The 21,378-nt window shown below is 43.4% G+C and overlaps 1 protein-coding gene across 1 annotated transcript in view; it reads left to right on the top strand.

The window, feature by feature from the left end:
* LOC149455100 (electrogenic sodium bicarbonate cotransporter 1-like) overlaps positions 1-21,378 on the top strand; it is a 619,577-nt gene that overhangs the window by 329,060 nt on the left and 269,139 nt on the right. The window lies entirely within an intron of this gene.

Here is a 21,378-nt window from a genome sequence, read left to right as displayed (position 1 = left end):
CGGTTGTAGACTAGACGGAAATGGCGTTCATGAAGACTGCTGACACAATCGGAGTGAATGCTTTGTGGTGGAGATCCTTGCTGATAAATTAGGGCAGTGACGACATTTTCTATAAATTTGAGGAAGGTGGCAGGTCTTTCCATTAACTTTTGATAGGTGATGTATGCATTAAAAATGGCGATGTAGAAAAAGTATATTACAACTTTTTTGTACCAGAAGAGGGACTTCCTTGCTGATAAATAGGGCTGCAGTATCTGATCATTTAAATCCACCCCCCCATGAATCAATTATAATTGTGGATACACGCTAGCTTTCGGATGGGACCTTGACTTCCATAAATTTCCACCATGGTGTCATTATGGATGGTGAGCAGGGCATAAACATCTCTCCTATCCCTCCACTTCACTGCCAACACTTCCTCATTCCTCAGACTTGCAGATTCCCCCCTTTGTAGGTTTGTGTTCACTAAATTTTGTGGGAAGCCCTTCCTGTTTGTTTGGGTGGCTATCGTTTTCTCAAGGTATAGGTATCGGAAAAGGGGCAGGCTTGTGTAATAATTGTCTAGGTAGATGTGATACGCCTTTTGGAAAAGTGGAAAGTCTGGGTCCCAGATAATTTTTCCACTTGCTCCAATGTAGGTTGAGCACCCAGGGGGCTGGAGCTAGAAGTCTTTGCCTTCATACACTCGGAAGGCATGCACATATCCCGTGGAACTTTCACAGAGCTTGTTGAGCTTCAGTCCATACCTGGCCCTTTTACTGGGAATGTATTGCTTGATTCCCAGCTGGCCAGTAAAGTGGACAAGAGATTTGTCCACACAGATATTTTGGTCAGGGACATAAAGTTTAGAAAATATTTTAGAAAAAAAATGAATTAGAATTTAATGTGAATTTTATAGAGTTTGTTATAGACAGACTGATCTCGGAGGAGGGCACTGGGAATTATCACTGAAGCAGGAAGCTCATTATCATGTCATAGCGTAACCTGTACAGCTGAAAAGATGGGAATGTGATGGATGGGGTGGGGGACCAATATGAATGTAAAACCAATTTAAACTCCTCTACTGTTAGGCGTCTCCACTCAAATGGACGGGCATAGCATGAATTGGGGTTGTCTGCAATATATTGTGAGGGAAACAGGTTAGCCTGATCCACAATAAATTGAAGGAAATTATCAGGGAAAAATACATGAAAAAAATAAATTGGGATAACATTTTCAGTGTTGGACTGCACGCCTGGTTGTGCAGTAAAAGGGGGGATAGTAGCTGATGCAGAGCTGGAAGGTAGCCACAAAGGGTTTACCAGAGTGTCTGGGAGGTATGTTTGGGCCCTGACTCTTGGGGGTTTATTTACTAAAGCTGGAGAGTCCAAAATAAGACTCCCTTCTGCATAGAAACCAATCAGCTTCCAGGTTTCATTGCCAAAGCTTCATTGAACAAGCTGAGGTTAGAAGCTGATTGGTTTCTATGCAGAAGGGAGTCTGATTTTGGACTCTCCAGCTTTAGTACCGTATTTTTCGCCTTATAAGACGCACTTTTTCTTCCCCAAAACTGGGGGGGAAATGTCAGTGCGTCTTATAAGGCGAATATGGAGCGGCCAGTCCGGTATTTCCACCGCGGCCGTGTCAGAATACCGGGCCGGCCGCTCAGCTCTGCAGCGGGACCTTACCTGTTCCTCTATCCAGCGGCGTGCTGTCTTCCCGGCTTCTGTAGTGTGGGCACTGGGCATAACAGCCGGGTGCCAAGTGCGCATGCGCAAGAAGCGGTGCTTTTTGTGAATGGTAAGGTGGTACCTGGGACACATGACAGATCCCAGAAGCCGCCGGACCAATCACAAAGCGCAAGTGCTTCTCGCTCATGCGCACTGGGCACCCGGCTGTCATGCCGAGCGCCATTACAGAAGACGGGAAGACAGCGCGCGGCTGGATCGAGGAACAGGTAAGATAGAAAAAAAACTCTGTAGTAAGAGCGGGTACCTGTCAAATTCAGGTACCCGCTCCCCACCTCCCCAAAGGTCAGCAGTCATCTGTACTGTCCGCAGTCTCTGGTCATCCCTGTACTGTCCGTAGTCTCTGGTCATCCCTGTGCTGTCCGCAGTCTCTGGTCATCCCTGTGCTGTCCGCAGTCTCTGGTCATCCCTGTGCTGTCCGCAGTCTCTGGTCATCCCTGTGCTGTCCGCAGTCTCTGGTCATCCCTGTGCTGTCCGCAGTCTCTGGTCATCCCTGTGCTGTCCGCAGTCTCTGGTCATCTCCTGTACTGTGTCTGCAGTCCATTAGTTCAGAATTTTTTTTTCCTGTTTTCTGCCTCTAAAACCTAGGTGCCTCTTATGGTCAGGTGCGTCTTATACGGCGAAAAATACGGTAAATAAACCCCTTGGGGTCTGACGTGATATTCCAGTGTTTGTACTGGGCCTTTCATCCTGGGGTCTAGCTCCGTTGACGTTTGCCCATTGACCATTTGGGTGTAATAGCACTGGTATGTTGGCACTGCTCGTGGTTGCCTGCTCTTTAGAGAATCTTACTCTTTTAGGAGGGCTGCTTTCTCTTCCAATTCGGTCACCGATCCACTGCTTTCTACTGGCTCGTATTCCGAATCGGACAGTGAGAGCTCCCCGATGCTCTCGTCTGTCATGCTGAGGATTTTGAAAGCCTCCTCACTAGTGAAATATTTTTTTGACATCTTGGCTGCATCAGTCAACTGTGATGGGTACACTGCTGATCGGCAGCAGTGATGGCGGCTCTGTTATGGGTACTCTGATTAGGCTGCACTGATGAAAGGTACACTGATAGGCTGCACTGGAGTATACACTGACAGGTACACTGATAGGCTTCCCTGATGGATGTGCTGACAGGTACACTGATTGGCTGTACTGACAGGTATGCTGATGGGCTGCACGAAAGGTACACTGATGGGATGTGCTGACAGGTACACCGATGGGCTATTCTGACAGGTACACTGATGGGCTAGCAGGTATGTGATAGGCTGTGCTGAAAAGTACACCGACGGGCTGTACTGACAGGTATACTGATGGACTGTGCTGATAGGTACATGATGGGCTGTGCTGACAGGTACGTGATGGGCTGTACGACAGGTACACTCATGGGTTGTGCTGACAGGTACATGATGGGCTTTATGACAGGTACACTGATGGGCTGTGCTGACAGGTACGTGATGGGCTGTACGACAGGTACACTGATGGGCTGTGCTGACAGGTATGTGACGGACTGTGCTGACAGACTGGTGACAGGTACGCTGACGGGCTAGCAACAGGTATGCTGATGGACTGGCGACAGCTACCAGGAATGCTGATGGACTGGTGACAGGTACGCTAATGGGCTGATGACAGGTTTGCTAATGGGCTGGCGACAGGTACACTGATGGGCAGCTGTGACAGGCAATCGGGGCAGTGTGACAGGCAATTGGCAGTGTGGTGCATGCTGTCTCTGGTCCTAGCTCTGGTCCTAGCTCAAGTTAAATGGGTCAAATGACATATTATATTCCTCCAAGAGACTCATCTCAATGGTTCCCGATTGCTACCCCTAAAACGCCCTAATATAGCTCACGCCTTCCATGCCACCTTTTCCACATATTCAAGAGGGGTCTCCATTCTGATTACTAGGGCCTTGTCGGTGCAGATTGAGGAGGTAGTCTTGGATCCTGAGGGTTGTTATATCCTCGTGGTATTTTAATATCAGGATGCTTACTATACCTTAATGAATGTCTATATACCTCCTCATTTGATCATACTCGCCTGCTCAACTGCACTGTTAAACTCCTCCAAGTGGTTAAAGGGACCGTTTTGATTGCAGGTGATTTTAACACCACATTATCTCCATCGTTGAATAGATTAGGGGGATCGCATACTGCTACTACTGTTTTGCAGGATTGGGCGAAGAGCTATGGATAGGTAGAGATTTGGTGCTGGAGGCACCCTGATCATTCAGAATTTTCATGTTATTCTGATTCTCATAAGACGTTGTCCAGGTTGGATTTGTTTTTTACACAACCTGAGACTTTGAGTAATGTCCTAACAGTACGCTACTTGCCTAAAAATATTTCTGATCATGCCCCATTGGAGCTACAGTTTCAGATATCTCAGTCTTCAGGTATGCATACATGGCATATGAGCCCCTTTTGGCTTTCTGACCCTATGGTCTTATGAGATGATATGAGACATTTTTGGCTGGAAAATGATCAGGGGGCCTCCAAAAGCATATAGCGGGATGCATTTAAGATGGTCATTCAGGGTTCATACATGAAAGGAGTCCAAGAGCTAAAAAAAAGCCAATGACTCCAATCTTCTCACTCTGTCACAAAGACCCTGATACTATTGGGCGTGGGCGCATATTCATGGGCTTAAGCCCAATTTTCATGGGCGTCCGTCTATTTTTTACCCTGCAACCTAATTCACTATTGACCAGAGCCCATAAGCAGATGCCCAATCTAATTCACAAAAAGACACACGCCCGGAATCAGACTCACAAAGCAGACTTGCTAAGAAGCACGTCTAACACCATGAAAAATCACTGCAGAGACATGTTCACTTAGAAATTAGCTTTGCCAAATATCAGGACTTCACTTTAAACAATATCTGCTATTTTAAAAAAAAATTAAGAATGTGTTAAAAATCGTTTTTTTCAAGGAAATCGACACAGTAAAAATCTAGACGCCCGTGCAGTGTCTTTGGCAGATACAACTGAGCATGTGCAGAACACATTTTAGACCTCTGCCATGGGCGTTTGCTTTTTAGCCACTGACTAATAGTGAATCTTACTGTGGATTCCTCTGACAGCCGGCACTCGGTCGTGACTACTGTGTTTAATAAACAGCACTAAGCATATCTTCATGTAATCTAATTAGATTTCCTTAGTTCTAGTGATTCTATTTTTGTTTCTTATACTTTATAATTATTTCTGTAATGATTTTACTTATTTCAAAGGTCTAGATAATATTTATTTTGACAGCTGAATGTAAAAATAAAGGTCCACAAAAAAAAAAAAAAAAAAACAGCGTGGGTCCCCCCTCTCATCCTTACCAAGCCCTTCAGGTCTGGTATGGATATTAAGGGGGAACTCCACGCTGAAATTTAAAAAAAAAACAGCGTGGGTCCCCCTCAATATCCATACCAGACCCTTATCCGAGCATGCAGCCCGGCAGGTCAGGAAAGGGGGGGGGGAAGAGCGAGCGCCCCCCCCCTCCTAAACCATACCAGGCCAAATGCCCTCAACATGGGGGGGTGCTTTGGGGCAGGGGGGGCTAGGCTTTTCTTCACAAGGCTGGAAGCCTCGGACAGGAGCGGATCTCTTTTTTTTTCGGGTCCCTGCCGCCGCCGCGATTGACGTTGGATCTACTTCGGGGGACATTGTTTTAATAAAGGACTTGTCAAAGACCCTGTACTGTGTTTTTTTTTTTACACCACACTTTTTTTTTGTGAAGGAGTCTGCGGGAGCATGTACCGCAGACTCCTTCACGTAGGGGGGGGCGGGATCTGGGGGCCCCCTTGTTAAAGGGGGCTTCCAGATTCTGATAAGCCCCCCGCCCGCAGACCCCCACAACCACCGGCCAGGGTTGTGGGGAAGAAGCCCTTGTCCTCATCAACATGGGGACAAGGTGCTTTGGGGGGGGAGCCCCCCCTGCCCCAAAGCACCCCCCCATGTTGAGGGCATGTGGCCTGGTATGGTTCAGAAGGGGGGGGGGCGCACGCTCGTCCCCCCCCCATTTCTGACCTGACGGGCTGCATGCTCGGATAAGGGTCTGGTATGGATATTGAGGGGGACCCACGCTGTTTTTTTTAAAATTTCAACGTGGAGTTCCCCCTTAATATCCATACCAGATCCGAAGGGCTTGGTACAGATGGGAGGGGGGACCCCACGCTTTTTTTTTATTATTTCTGCAATAAAGGGAATTATTTTACATTCAGCTGTCAGTGGGGAACCCCGCTGACAGCTGAAACATTAACACATGGCTGTCGCTCCTTCAATCCCGCATGATATGTTGATAACTCATGCGGCGTTTTAGTAGTGAAAACCAATGCAGCGCTCATGTTTCAGCTGTCGGCGGAGTTCCCCACTGACAGTTGAATGTCAAAGTATTGCAGGGATTTATAAACCGTGTTTTAAATAACCGGCGTGGGGTCCTCCCTCCCATCCATACTAAGCCCTTCGGGTCTCGTATGGATGTTAAGGGGTAACTCCACGCTGAAATTAAATAAAAAACAGCATGGGGTACCCCCCAAAATCCATAACACATACTTATCCGAGCATGCAGCCCGGCAGGTCAGGAAAGGGGGGGGGGACGAGCGAGTGCCCCCCCCCTCCTGAACCATACCAGGCCACATGCCCATACCAAATTATTCAAACATTTGTAAACAGAACAATGAACTGAAATGGTTTGGCATTTGTACCCCAAATATGACGTTCCCTGAGGCGTTGGTAAACCGAGGTACGCCTGTATTAGTATTGCAATCCTTTGTATTGGGATACATAGAACCAACATACATCTGAATTGGCAACATAGCACAACATTTGTGTCACATTGGAGATATCTGGTAGTTACACTGACCTTGCCCAGGGATTTAGGATTGATTCACACCACAGAAATACAGGCTGGATTAGCAATGTAGCTCCGTGGATTAGTGGTTAGCACTACTGCCTCACAACTCTAGGGTTGTCGGTTTGAATCCCAACCACAGCAAGGAAGTAGCATGATCTCCGTGTGTGGCTGTCTTCAAATAGATGTTCTAGCAACATCTTTGCTTTCTGTCTAAATCAGTGGTTCTTAACCTTGTTGGAGGTACTGAACCCCACCAGTTTCATATGCGCATTCACCGAACCCTTCTTAATTGGAAAAATAAAATATGATTTTTAAAATTCAAAACATAGGTATATATTTATGCATAGGTGCACAAAATGAACAAAACCGTTAAGAACAAAGAACAAAACCATTAAAACATGATTTTCACACAAAAACATAATAATGAATATTTACTGCACGAATCATATGAGTCGGGTGTGGGTCTTCACCTCTGCCGAACCCGCGAGACTGACTCACTGAACCCCTGGGGTTCGATCGAACCCAGGTTAAGAACCACTGGTCTAAATGATCCCTAAAATGTGAATTAGAATGAGGCCTTGTCTGTTGAAACACCTTCAAAGCTGCACCTTATGTGAATGTCATACAATGGTATAAGGTAATAGCCTGGAGCACTAATAGATTTGATAATGATGGTTTACACTCCACCCACTTTTGTGAAGGATTTGGCAAGCAAAGAGCTGACAGAGAGAGAGAAGAGTGAGCCAGTGAGACGAAGAAGAGTGAGCGAGATATACATACTGAAGAGTGATAAAGAGAGACATTCAGAAGAGTAAGCGAGAGAGAAAAGACTTGGTTGGTGAATCCACACATCAAACTTGTCACAAATCCTGGCGTGCATTTTTCCCCCAAATGCATAGCAGACCCTTATCCCAGCAGGAAGGTACCGCACGCCTTCAAAGATTTATTTCCTTTGTTGATTTTCCTGCTTCGCTCACACTATATGCAATTGAAAATTACTCTTTAAGTTGCCAATTTTACTGTGTTTTCTAGAGAATTACTAACTAGTTGTGTTTTCAGTTGTGTGTAGCATTGCGATTTCTAGTTGAGTCTAGATGTTAAATTGCTAATAAATGGCCACAATTCTCAAATACCTTTGAACTCTCGCTGCAACAAATGGCGTATGTTAATACACTCACATTCACATTCATTATATCCAATATCAGGTACGATGTCAATGCACAAATCGCACCTGAAATTGCACACCCTGGATGTGACTTGTCATGTGATTGGCATGGCCAGCAGCTTGCTCTTTGCATGGCAAATTGCACACAATGTTACTGGGGGCCAACACCACTGTCACATCTAATCCGATGCGGCAATTGCCCAACTTACAGTGAAGTTGCACGAGTTCACAATCCAATTGGATGTGAACAGAGCCTACAGTGGCCAATAGGGTGCGACTTGGTCTACGATTTGCAAGTCGCCTGTCATGCCAATTGCATGGCAATCCCAAACAATGTTACTGGGAGCCACCCGGTCACATTAAAGCAGATTTCTAAGTGGTGTTATTGACACCACAGTCACATCATGTGACTTGCATAGAAGTTGCATGATTTCAAAGTCGGGGTACATGGTGATTTCAAGTGCAATTTGCAAGACATCAGACACCGATCTCTCAGCAAATTGCATGAAAAGTAGTGTATTCATTACTCTATTATTACTTGCGGCTCCAACCAAGTTTGAACCACAACAATATGAACGCTACAATAGCGTGCACATTGAGTGGGACTTGGCATGTGATTTGCACAACATGCAAGTTGTAAATCGTCTGCAAAGTCGCATCCTATTGTCTGCTATTAGAGCAGTGTTTCTCAACTCCAGTCCTCATGGACCCCCAACAGGTCATGTTTTCAGGATTTCCATTATTTTGCACAGGTGATTTGATCAGTTTCACTGCCTTAGTAATTACCACAGCTGTTTCATCTGAGGGAAATCCTGAAAACATGACCTGTTGGGGGTCCATGAGGACTGGAGTTGAGAAACACTGTATTAGAGCGACCATATGGGTGTGTTTCAAACACTGATTTCTTAAGTAGTACATGTTCTACTTTAGTGGCAATTTGCATAGAGATCTATGTCAGATGTCTTTGAAAATTGCATTGAAATGGTCAACTTTACTGTAAGTCGCATGATTTGTAAATCCGCTTTGCCCAGAGTGTAATGTTTGGTGATGTTTGATTTCTGGAGTGTTTCGCCAATTGATGGGAAATTCACCATACTAGTCAAATCGATTTGTCATTTTCAGTATTGCATACAAGATATGGTCATGTGACTGTCTTAACTCATGCGATAATCTGGAGGGAATTGTGACCATAGTAGCAATAAAGGTTCCAATTGGGGTTCCCTTTCACATCCCTGCTCAATGTTCTGTTGTATGCTGCACACGTACATTTCACTGTATATATCTTTCTGATTTGTGGGGCCTGTATACCAAGGGTTAATGCAGGTAGGAAGCAGATTCATCAGGTGAAAACACTTTCACTGACCAACTTAAGGTCAGTGGTGGGTGTGGCTTAATTGGGTGTGGGGCCTTGTTTGGCGTGCTCCAAATACAACCTAGCTTATATAAAGATGTGCAGTAGGGAGTGATTTGGCCTGTTACTAGGCCGTGTGGTTTGTGACTAATGCAGGTCATAGATGGGTCGAAAATCGGCCGATTTTTCGGCCAAAAATAAAATCGGCCGATTTTCGGATCGTTAGTGGGCTATTTGTTCGGCCGTTTTTCGGTATTTTGTCCGTTTTTTTTTATCGGCAAAGTTGGTAAAAAATCGGCCGATTTTGCTGATCAGCCGATTTTCGCGGCAATAATGGGCTAATCGGCCGATTTTTTACCGATAAAAAATCTGCGCATGAGCAGTGACCTGCAAGAGGAAGACAAAAAGAAGAAGAGGAAGAAGAGGATGAAGAAGAAGAAGAAGAGGATGATGATGATGAAGAAGAAGAAGAGGATGATGATGAAGAAAAAGAAGAAGAGGATGATGATGAAGAAGAAGAGGATGATGATGAAGAAGAAGAAGAAGAGGATGATGATGAAGAAGAAGAGGATGATGATGATGATGATGAAGAAGTAGAAGAAGAGGATGATGATGAAGAAGTAGAAGAAGATGAAGAAGAGGATGATGATGAAGAAGTAGAAGAGGATGATGATGACGAAGAAGAGGATGATGATGAAGAAAAAGAAGAGGATGATGATGATGATGATGAAGAAGTAGAAGAAGAAGAAGAAGAGGATGATGATGTAGAAGAAGAGGATGATGATGATGAAGAAGAAGAGGATGATGAAGAAGTAGAAGAAGAGGATGATGATGAAGAAGAAGAAGAAGAGGATGATGATGAAGAAGGAGAAGAAGAAGGATGAAAATAAGAGGAATTCCAGTCCGACAAAAAGTGTCCCTGCAGAGAGCTCCGCTATTTCTTTGACAGTTCTTTGACAGTTCCTTGACATTTATAGCGGTTGCAACATTGTATCTATTTGTTTCCGAATAAAAACATCTGTATCCTAAATGGATACAAATAGATACAATGTTGCAACCTCTGTAAATGTCAAGGAACTGTCAAAGAAATAGCAGAGCTCTCTGCAGGGACACTTTTTGCCGGCTGTAGACTGGATGAAAATCGTCCGATTTTTTTTTTTACCATTGGTGGTAACGTCGGCCACTTGAACGACCGATTTTTCGTTTTTTTAAAAGAAAAATCTGCCGATTTTCGACCCATCTATGGCCTGCATAAGGCCTTGCTTGTAGTGGTTTGGGGGAAGAAGAGATTTTGTGCTGAATTGCCCCAGACACCACTCAGGCTGTGTTTGGAAGTGGGCTGGAAATGTTTGCATATTTTTGGCCTTGTAAAGTGTTTGTGTGTTATTACACAATGATTGTTTTTTCTCTTTGCATTGAAAGCCTCACACATGTCAATCGTTTTGTTTAAAATCTGCTCTTGTTTTAATTTTGCTTGCTTATTTAGACTCCAATGCATTTTTCTGACAAACCTGCTGACAAATGTATGTGTAGGGGATTTGTAGAGGTGGGAGGGGATTTGTAGAGGTGGGAGGGGATTTGTAGAGGTGGGAGGGGTTTTTTTGCACATGCTTGGTTTTCTTTATATTTTGATGTGTAGACTTTTTTTGTGAATGGATCTTCATACTAAGTGATTGTGTAAGTAAATCTTATGTGCATGAAAATGTTACTTGATTCATCTTCCCCTTTGTTTCCTGCTATAACCTGAGCACGCACAGTTCATTAGAAGTATCTTTAGATTGTAAGCTCTTATGAGCAGGAGTGTTTTATTTTCGCCACATCAATGCTATTCTTTTTGTGACTCACCAAGATATTGACTATACCTACTTGTTCCTGCTGACCAAATAAATGAAGATATATTTGATTAATAAATGTTGGACTGTTTTTGTGTTTATTTTATGTTCAATATATGACCAACCTTAATAGTTACTTTGTATACTTACAAGCTACATTTGAGTAGATTATATAAGAGTGTGAATATGCAAGTGGGTGCAAACTGGCTTTTTCAAAAACAAAACAAAAAAAAAAGAACCAGTTTGCACCACAATATTATGTACCAATGAATACGTCACATTCACTGTGCAACCAGCTACAGGTGTTCTACAATTCGATTTACAGTTATAAAATAGTCCACACTGTGTTGATTTTTGGCCTTTGGAAACCAATATATATTAGCCAAGGTTAAACAAATCACTAAGTAACACACATTCACGAAAGCTATCATAGCCGCGCATAAAAATGCGCGATAGGGTACAAAATTGCGCGATCGCATACGAATAAGCGCCAAACAGGTGTACCCCATGGCGCACGAGCGGCTGTCCTCCCAGAAGTCCGTCATCACGTGCGCGCGCACCCGGAAGTGGTTGTGGGGAGTGTCAGTGGATGAGGAGTGGTTGGCGGTTTGCTGTGTGTCGTATAGTTTGAGAACTCTAGTGGCATTTGGACATGGCGAGAGCACAGTTCTCAACTGAGGAGATGATCCTTATATGTAAAGTAAGTGTGGCCATTGCAAATATGTTTATAACATGTGAGGGACAGGTAATTGCAATTTTTTGGGTGGGGCCTAGCAGAATCTCACTTGGTGCACATGCTACTTATCTGTACATTAGCTCCTGGGTATTGATGGGTCAATTATATTAACCACTTGCCTACTGGGTACTCATACCCCCTTCCTGTCCTGGCCAATTTTCATCTTTCTGCACTGTTACCCTTTGAATGACAATTGTGCGGTCATGCCACATTGTACCCATCTTAAATTTAGATCATTTTTTCACACAAATAGAGCTTTCTTTGGGTGGTATTGACTTGCTGCTGTGTGTTTTTACTTTTTGCTTGATAAACAACAAAATAGCTCATAATGAATAAAAGTCTGTTTATATTATAACATTTGGTAAACCGGTAATTTAGCAACACTGATGTGGCAGCACTGGTGGGTGGCACTGCTGGCCACAGGTGGGCGGAACTGTTGGTGGGCACTGATCATCAGGGCACTGATCATCGGTGCTGACCCCTGCTCTGATAACTGCTGGTTCTTGGCAGTATTTTCCAAACATTCTGACAGCGTGAGGAAAGTGCAGCCAAGACCCGGTAAATGCATTTCCCAGTGATCAGCGTGTCATTGGACATGGCTGATCACATGGTAAAAAGCCGCTGTGATTGGCTTTTACCATATGACGTGATCAGCTGTGTCCTTAGGACACAGCAATCACGGAGAGTGTGTTCTGCCAGGATGTCATATGACACCCTCCCAGAGCTGCCTGGATGTAGTGTAGCGTTATTCGGCTATCTGCGGTCGCCAAATAGGAAACCAGCTAGGCCTTCATGGCTAATCTTTGAATATCTGGACATGTATACTGCGTATAATGCATTACATTCTACAATGTGTTGGTGTACACGGTATTACAGTGTGCAATGCGTTGCTGGATTGTGCATGACAGTGTACAGTGCATCACAGTCTACAATGTGTGGGTGTACATGGTATCACAGTGTGCAATGCGTTGCTGGATTCTGCATGACAGTGTACACTGCATCACAGTCTACAATGTGTGGGTGTACACGGTATCACAGTGTGCAATGCGTTGCTCTATCCTGCATGACAGTGTACAGTGCATCACAGTCTACAATGTGTGGGTGTACACGGCATCACAGTGTGCAATGCATTGCTCTATCCTGCATGACAGTGTACAGTGCATCACAGTCTACAATGTGTGGGTGTACACGGTATCACAGTGTGCAATGCGTAGCTTTATCCTGCATGACAGTGTACAGTGCATTACAGACTACAATGTGTGGGTGTATACGGTATCACAGTGTGCAATGCGTAGTTCTATCCTGCATGATAGTGTACAGTGCATTACAGTCTACAATGTGTTGGTGTACACGGTATCACAGTGTGCAATGCGTTGCTCTATCCTGCATGACAGTGTACAGTGCATTACAGTCTACAATCTGTGGGTGTACACGGTATCACAATGTGCAATGCGTTGCTCTATCCTGCATGATAGTGTACAGTGTATTACAGTCTACAATGTGTGGGTGTACATGGTATTACATTGTACAGTGTATTACAGTGTGCAATGCGTTGTACACTGCAGTGTGCACTAAAGCATTTTACACTCATGCACTGTACACACTAACGCATTTGACATTTCTAGTGTGCAATGCGTTAGTGTGCAATGCCTTTGACAGTACAATGCATTTGCAGTATTGGTGTATGTTTATTAAGCACAGATAATTAATCTGATTTTAGTTATCAAGGAGAAGTATTCTCTGTCCCCCTGTTTATGAGGTGGAGGACAATTGTTTTCCGAAGAAGAGAGGAGACTTTTTTTCAAGGAGATCTGTATAGATTTCCAGAGATATGTGTAGATGGTTGAGGGGCTGCATGTGATCTCCGGAGATAATTGTGATTAACGATCACCTGAGTTAAACCAGTGAATGAAAAGTGTCAAAAAACATGGATTGAAAATAATCTGCACTGACCACTGTGCTTTGTCAAGCCACATATTGGCACATTCTGGTGTCACATAGATGCGATGTGAAATTTGCAGTGTTTTCTGTGCAAGCGCTGCACCGCATCACAACCGCAACCCCTTCATGCCACCTGCTGCGGCTTTCTAGGTGAACTTACCAACACACCAAAATTGGTACACAAAGCATATTGCGATTTGCCAAATTGGATCGCATGCCTATTCACACCCATGTGCATACCCTGAAAAAGGGTCCTGCACATTTTTGGCCCGGATGCGGTGCAATTTGAGGTGTGCAAAATGTTTGTCTCTAATTGCAACGCACACAAATTGCATGTGATTTGCCCAGGAGTGCGGTGTTAGACCACAATGCGTGTATGTGAAGCCAGAATAAAAGGATGTGTATTTTGTCTACTTTTACTTGCGCATGTTAACATTATGTAAGTGCGTTATTCTTCTGTTTAACATGCTATAGAAATGGAACATGCATTTGGATGGAGTGTTTTTGTATGTGCATTTTGGAAGTATTCTAAACACACATTGACCCTAGGGCCACACCATATCTTATACAGGCCATAGATAGGTCGAAAATAGGCCGATTTTTCGGCCGAAAATAAAATCGGCCGATTTTCGGATCGTTAGTGGGCTATTTGTTCGGCCGTTTTTCGGTATTTTGGCAGAATTTTTTTTTCGGTAAAGTTTTTACTGATAAAAAATCTGCACATGAGCAGTGACCTGCAAGAGGAAGACAAAAAGAAGAAAAAGAAGAAGAGGATGAAGAAGAAGAGGATGATGATGAAGAAGAAAAAGAGGATGATGATGATGAAGAAGAAGAAGAGGATGAAGAAGAAGAGGATGATGATGAAGAAGAAAAAGAGGATGATGATGATGAAGAAGAAGAGGATGATGAAGAAGAAGAAGATGAGGATGAAGAAGAAGAGGATGATGATGATGAAGAAGAGGATGATGATGAAGATGATGATGAAGAAGAAGAAGAGGATGATGATGAAGAAGAGGATGATGATGAACAAGAAGAAGAAGAGGATGATGATGAAGAAGAAGAAGAAGAAGAAGAGGATGATGATGAAGAGGATGATGATGATGAAGAAGAAGAAGAAGAGGATGATGATGAAGAAGAAGAGGATGATGATGAAGAAGAAGAAGAGGAGGATGATGATGATGAAGAAGAAGAAGAAGAGGATGATGAAGAAGAGGATGATGATGATGAAGAAGAAGAGGATGATGATGAAGAAGAACAAGAGGATGATGATGAAGAAGAAGAAGAGGAAGAAGAAGGATGAAAAATGAGAGGAATTCCAGTATGGCAAAAAGTGTCCCTGCAGAGAGCTCCGCTATTTCTTTGACAGTTCTTTGACATTTACAGCGGTTGCAACATTGTATCTATTTGTTTCCGAATAAAAACATCTGTATCCTAAATGGATACAAATACATTGTTGCAACCGCTATAAATGTCAAAGAACTGTCAAAGAAATAGCGGAGCTCTCTGCAGGGACACTTTTTGCTGGCTGTAGACTGGATGAAAATCGGCCGATTTTTTTTTTTACCATTGCTGGTAACGTCGGCCGCTTGAACAACCGATTTTTCATTTTTTAAAAGAAAAATCGGCCGTTTTTCTCCCCGTCTATGGCCTGCATAAGCATTAGTGTGCCTGGGGGAGGGGGGGACCTTTGGCCTTTCCAAACACAGTAGATGCTCCAAGAATGTTTCCTTGAACTCTTGAAATGGTTAAAAAGGAAAGACACTCTAGATAGCCTGCACTGAGAATTGACTGTCATGATGACGTGTCAATGATTATTTGCTCTCATTTTTCAGGAGTGGTACTGCTTGCGGTTGAAGCTGGTAGAAATCCACCTTCACGTCCTCCACTCACCTTCACTTGTGGCCAGTGGATATTTTGTGGCCGCAGGCAAGAATTGGCATCGAGGACCTGCATAATGACCCTGGCATGCCAGAGGTGGTTTGGAAGCAGCACAGCAATTTGACCATCCCTTTCCTCTATGTTGGTTTTAGAGGTGCAGAATTGCTTCTCGTTCATGAACGGACTGTCGCCAGATATCAGAGTCCCCATACTTTCAAGATATGTTTTAGCCATGTTGGCTTATTTTTATGTTATTTTCCAAGTGTGTTGCACCTAGCCGCACAGTAGTGTGGGGCCATGCGTATTTGTGGCTGTGAATGGGGCTGTTTTTAATAGACGTGTGTAGGTGCAACAACGTTTTCATCATGGTACCTGCGCACATCTACATAGGGCATTGCATTTCTTTGCTGTGCTGGAAAATGTGTGTTCTTGCATGCGTTTCTGCACCACCAATGGTGTGAACAAGTCCTAAGGGCCGGTTCACACTATAGAAACAGTCTAGATGTGTTCCTGATGGGTTTTTTTCATGCCCTTTTGGCATGCATGTTTAGAGTGTTCCAGTACATTTTGGATGCGTTTTGGACATGTTGACATTGCATTTTTGTATCCCTTCCACTTATTTTTTTCTATTTTCTTTGTATTCAATGTAGTTAGGGACATGTGCGTTTTAGTACATTCAAGGACGTTTCAATGTGTTCCAGTACAGTTCTGTGCAGAAACAATGCAGCGTGGTCAGCTTTGTTTACAGCACCTGCAATGCACTGAAAATGCAAGCGCTGATGTGAACTATGACATTGACAACCACATAACCTTCTTTCTGTGCGTTTGTGATGCCGAAAAAGCAACTGAAACACATGTAGTGTGAACTGGCCCTAAAGGTTATTACAGGTCAGGGAACGGGACTGACCAGGAATTGTGAATTCAATCAGACTAGTGGTGAGATACAATCAGCAATTGTATAATAATGTGAGATCTGAGCTGTAGCTGATAGAAAATGAGACACATTCACTTGATCAGTAAATAGATAGTTAAAGAGTGGGGCGGTGATCCATAGATTTGCATATGGGACAGGTGATGACGGGGTGGGGGAGGGGGTCAAGTTGTATAAGGAGACAGATTTAAAAGAGAAAAATGTTACAATGAAATATACACAGCATGAAACTTGCACATTTCCTAACTGGCAGAAGAACAGTACATAGGTAACATTCATCCACTTTCTAGTCATTAGGCAAAATCATAATTGATTGATCAATATTCCTGGCACTGACACAACCCAGAAAATTGATCTCCATTTTTTAGGATGTAGCCATGACTGGGATTAGAACCCATGACCCAAGTGCTGTAAGTTCTGAGCTCTAACCACTAAACCACTGTGGGAGACACAGTTTGAGCTATAATGTAGAATAGTTACATTGTTTAAAAATGATAGAGCGAGCTGGTCGCTGATATAGACTAGTAAAATGGTATTACACAAGATAAATATAACCATGAACAGTAGTGCATGAACTCGTGAAAGGTCATCCACCCCGTGACAGTGTACTACACTATTGAGCACCTTTCTGGCTCCTGTGGCTGAGCTAATTCCTCCCCAGGACCATTTGGGCACCCACCCTGATGGATGGATTGAGCTGGATGGCTAACCCATAGCTGCCAGCATATCGCTGCACCCCCAGATGTGTGATGTGTATAACCCACGCACATTAATACTTTTGTTCTGGTGAGTGTAGACCAGTCCCAAGGGTGGTTTACCTTTCACGAGTTCATGTACTACTGTCCGTCATGGAGAGACCACACGTGCCATTCATAGGCACTCTCCGAGTTGGTACTCTCACACGAAGGACATTCCATTATTCAGGAATGATTCTATGAACTTATTTTAGTACCATTTACAATATTACATCATTGTTGCAATTCTTTGCACTTTTTGGTTTTTACATGCGTTCATTATTGATCACATGCATTTATAGCGCTGCACTTGTCTTTAACATAGAATAGTTACGTGATTAAAGAGAATGAAGATATATAATTATATTGGGAAATTAGAAGTATATAAATTATTTGAGATATAAGTGTGAAAATGTTTAACATTTGAATACAGAATGTATGACATTCATTAGTAAATGCATTAGTTTCCTGATCATTTTGGAGACACAGCAAAAAAAAAAGAAATAGAAGAAAATAGAAAATTCTAATACAGGTGTACTATTTATTACATTCTAAGAATTCTCTTTTGCCATCATAAAAACGCCAATATTAATAAAGCCCGCGCTTGTGCGCCATCTAGCGAACATATCCGGTATTGCACCTAAAATGTGCCAGACGGGATACCACATTTAGTAATAGCAAAGTAGTCAGTAGACGCTTGTTAATGAGCTTGCTAGACGCTGGTCAGACGACTGATTGACCGGAGTCTGCATGAATGGTCAGACTCTGCTAGTAGACTCACATCTTAGTGAATCAGGGCCAAAGGGTCTCTGACTTGGAAGCACGATATGTTTCTTTTTTTTTTTCCAACAATACTTTATTGTTATAAGAGAAGACAAAAAAAAAGCATTTAGAGCATGTACAGCCATAGATCACAGTCAAAACAGCGAAATAACATGTTACTTCCCATTTTGCAGACGGGGCAAATTGTAAACAGTCATACAAGATGAAGTGGTGTAAAACATTACATCAGTCATACAATGCAAAATGGTGGATAACAAGAGGCAAATGGGTGAAGTAGTGTTGGTGAGTGTTATCTCGTCTTGACTCTCGTCAACTTTTTAATGGTGAGGTAGTGTGATGATAGGGGTGGGGAAAGCTTTGGATATTGTGACGTTCATTGTTTACATATTCATAACTAGAGTATATGCTATGGTTGAAGTTAGTCATAACTGTGTGCAGGTAAATGCTCTATTTGGCTGGTAGAGACTAAGTGATACAAGTAAATAACAGGTGTGAAAAAAGGAGGTTAGAAAAAAAGACAGTAAGAGAGAGGTTGGGGGGGTGGGGGGAAGGAAGAAAAAAAAGGGGGGGGGAGGGGGTAAAAAAGGGATTACCTCCTCATGTATTAGCCAAGCCAGACAGGTATTATTAGAGCTTAAAATATACGTACAGGATCGTTCAGTGGGGTAACCCGTGGATCACGAACCCCAAAAGGCATATTGAGGTGTAGATCTACAGACCATCCTTATGTGTGAGAGAGGTGTCTTCAGTTATCAGGGTATTTCCCCCTACGCATTATAAATAGACATTCAGCCAGAGGGTTTCTGTTGATCGTGTACTGTTAGATGATAGGTAGGTGTGGATTTGAAATTACTCCAGCATGCCCATGTTTTTCTGAATCTCTCAGGATGTTCCTTAGCTACAGAAATCAGTTCCTCCATTTCCTCAGTTTTGTCGATCCTAGCAAACCATTCTTGTATAGTGGGAACGTGTGTTGAGCGCCAGTGGACTGGGATACATTGCTTAGCAGCATTTACCATATGCATGGCAAGGGATTTGCGGTAAGTCCGAAATGGAAGTATGGTATGATGGAGTAGAAATTGTGCAGGGAAAGGTCTAGGGCATACGTAGTAACTTGTGCAATTGTGTATTGGACTTTCCCCCAGAAGGGTTGCAACAATGGACAGTCCCACCAAATGTGTAGGAGTGTACCCATCGCTTGATGGCATCTCCAACACAAATCTGATATGTTGGGGTTGAAGCGGTGAAGCAATGATGGAACTCTATACCATCTAGAGTACACTTTAAAGTTATTTTCTTGTGTTGACACATATAGACCCTTTGTGTAGGTGTTCATATACAGTTGCAAGAAAAAGTATGTGAACCCCTTGGGATTACGTGGAGTTTTGCATGAATTGGGCATAAAATGTGCTCTGAACGTCATCTAAGTCACAACAATAGAAGAACACAGTCTGCTGAACATAATACTACACAAACATTAGATGTTGCCATGGTTTAATTGCACATAACATGTAAACATTCACAGTGCAGGGAGGAAAAAGTCCCTAGCTTAATGACTTCTCCCAGAGCTAATTGGAGCCAGGAGTGAGCCAACCTTGGCTCCAATCAGTGTGATGATATTGGATGTGTTGCTGACAGCTGTCCTGCCCTTAAAAAACACACACCTGTTTTGGGTTTACTGGTTTCAAGAAGCACTGTCTGATGTGAACCATGCCTCGCAGAAAAGAGCTCTCAGAAGACCTATGATCAAGAATTGTTGACTTGCATGAAGCTGGAAAGGGTTACAAAAGTATCTCCAAAAGCCTTGATGTTCATGTGTCCATGGTAAGACAGACTGTCTACAAATGGAGAAAGTTTAGCACTGTTGCTACTCTCCCTAGGCGTGGTCATCCTGTAAAAATGACTGCAAGAGCACAGCGCAGAATGCTGCATGAGGTAAAGAAGAATCCCAGAGTGTCAGCTAAAGACCTACAGAAATCTCTGGCACATGCTAACATTTTTGTTGACACATCTACAATAAGGAAAACATTAAACAAGAATGGAGTACATGGGAGGACACCGCGGAGGAAGCCATTGCTGTCCAAAAAGAATATTGCAGCACGTTTGAAGTTTGCAAAAGAGCACCTGGATGTTCCACAGCACTACTGGCAAAATATACTGAGGACAGATGAAACCAAGATTGAGTTGTTTGGGAAGAACACACAACACTATGTGTGGAGAAAAAAAGGCACAGCACACCAACATCAAAACCTCATCCCCACTGTAAAACATGGCGGAGGAAGCATCATGGTTTGGGGCTGCTTTGCTGCCTCAGGGCCTGGATGGATTGTTGTCATTGATGGGAAAATGAATTCCAGAGTTTTTCAAGACATTTTGCAGGAAAACGTACAACCATCTGTCCGCCAACTGAAGCTCCGCAGAGGATGGGTGATGCAACAGGACAATGACCCAAAGCATACAAGTAATTCAACAAAACAATGGCTGCAACAGCACAGAATACGCCTTCTGGAGTGGCCCAGTCAGAGTCCTGACCTCAACCCGATTGAAATGCTGTGGCATGACCTTAAGGGAGCGATTCACACCAGACATCCCAAGAATATTGCTACACTGAAACAGTTTTGTGAAGAGGAGTGGTCCAAAGTTACTCCAGATCGTTGTGCAGGTCTGATCTGCAACTACAGGAAAAGGGTTGGTTGAGGTTATTGCTGCCAAAGGAGGGTCAACCAGTTATTAAGTCCAAAGGTTCACATACTTTTTCCTCCCTGCCCTGTGAATGTTTACATGTTATGTGCAATTAAACCATGGCAACATCTAATGTTTGTGTAGTATTATGTTCAGCAGACTGTGTTCTTCTATTGTTGTGACTTAGATGACGTTCAGAGCACATTTTATGCCCAATTCATGCAAAACTCCACGTAATCCCAAGGGGTTCACATACTTTTTCTTGCAACTGTATGTGGTCCCAGTCTTCCGGCGATAGTTGGAGTTGTAGGTCCGCGGTCCAGGTCTTACAAGCTTTCCTCATTGAGAGGTCATTGGTGTTTTCTAGACAAGAATAAAGCCGGGAAATAACATGTCTCTGGGGGGAGTCCGTTGCGCAAAGTTTCTCAAAGGGAGCCAAATTTCTAGTGTAAGCTTTTAGATGTGGGGAGCTGTGGATGAAATGGTGGAATTGTCTATACATCCATTGCGTTAAGATCTGGTTAGGCCATTTATTCAGAAGGAGGTCTCTGGATAAGAGCACTCTGTCTTTAAAGAATTGGTGCAGACTCAAGCCATCTCTGGGGCCAGATCCCACCAGAAAGGCATGCGACATACCCAGGGGGAAGTCTGGATTCATTCTGACAGGAGTGAGTGGACCCGGGGTGGATGAGAATGCTGTATTCTTGCCGATCTGGTGGTAACAAGACAAAGTAGGGCCTATAAGAAGGTGTTCCTTGAGCTCGCATGGAATGTGAGATTTTTGTAGCCAGGGAG

This window comes from Staurois parvus, unplaced genomic scaffold, assembly GCF_062004578.1.
Source record: "Staurois parvus isolate SC_StPar_1 unplaced genomic scaffold, SC_StPar_1.0 ptg000403l, whole genome shotgun sequence".
Lineage (NCBI taxonomy): Eukaryota > Metazoa > Chordata > Amphibia > Anura > Ranidae > Staurois > Staurois parvus.
Note: the sequence above shows the minus strand (reverse complement) of the source record. Positions and strands in the feature narration are given on the sequence as shown.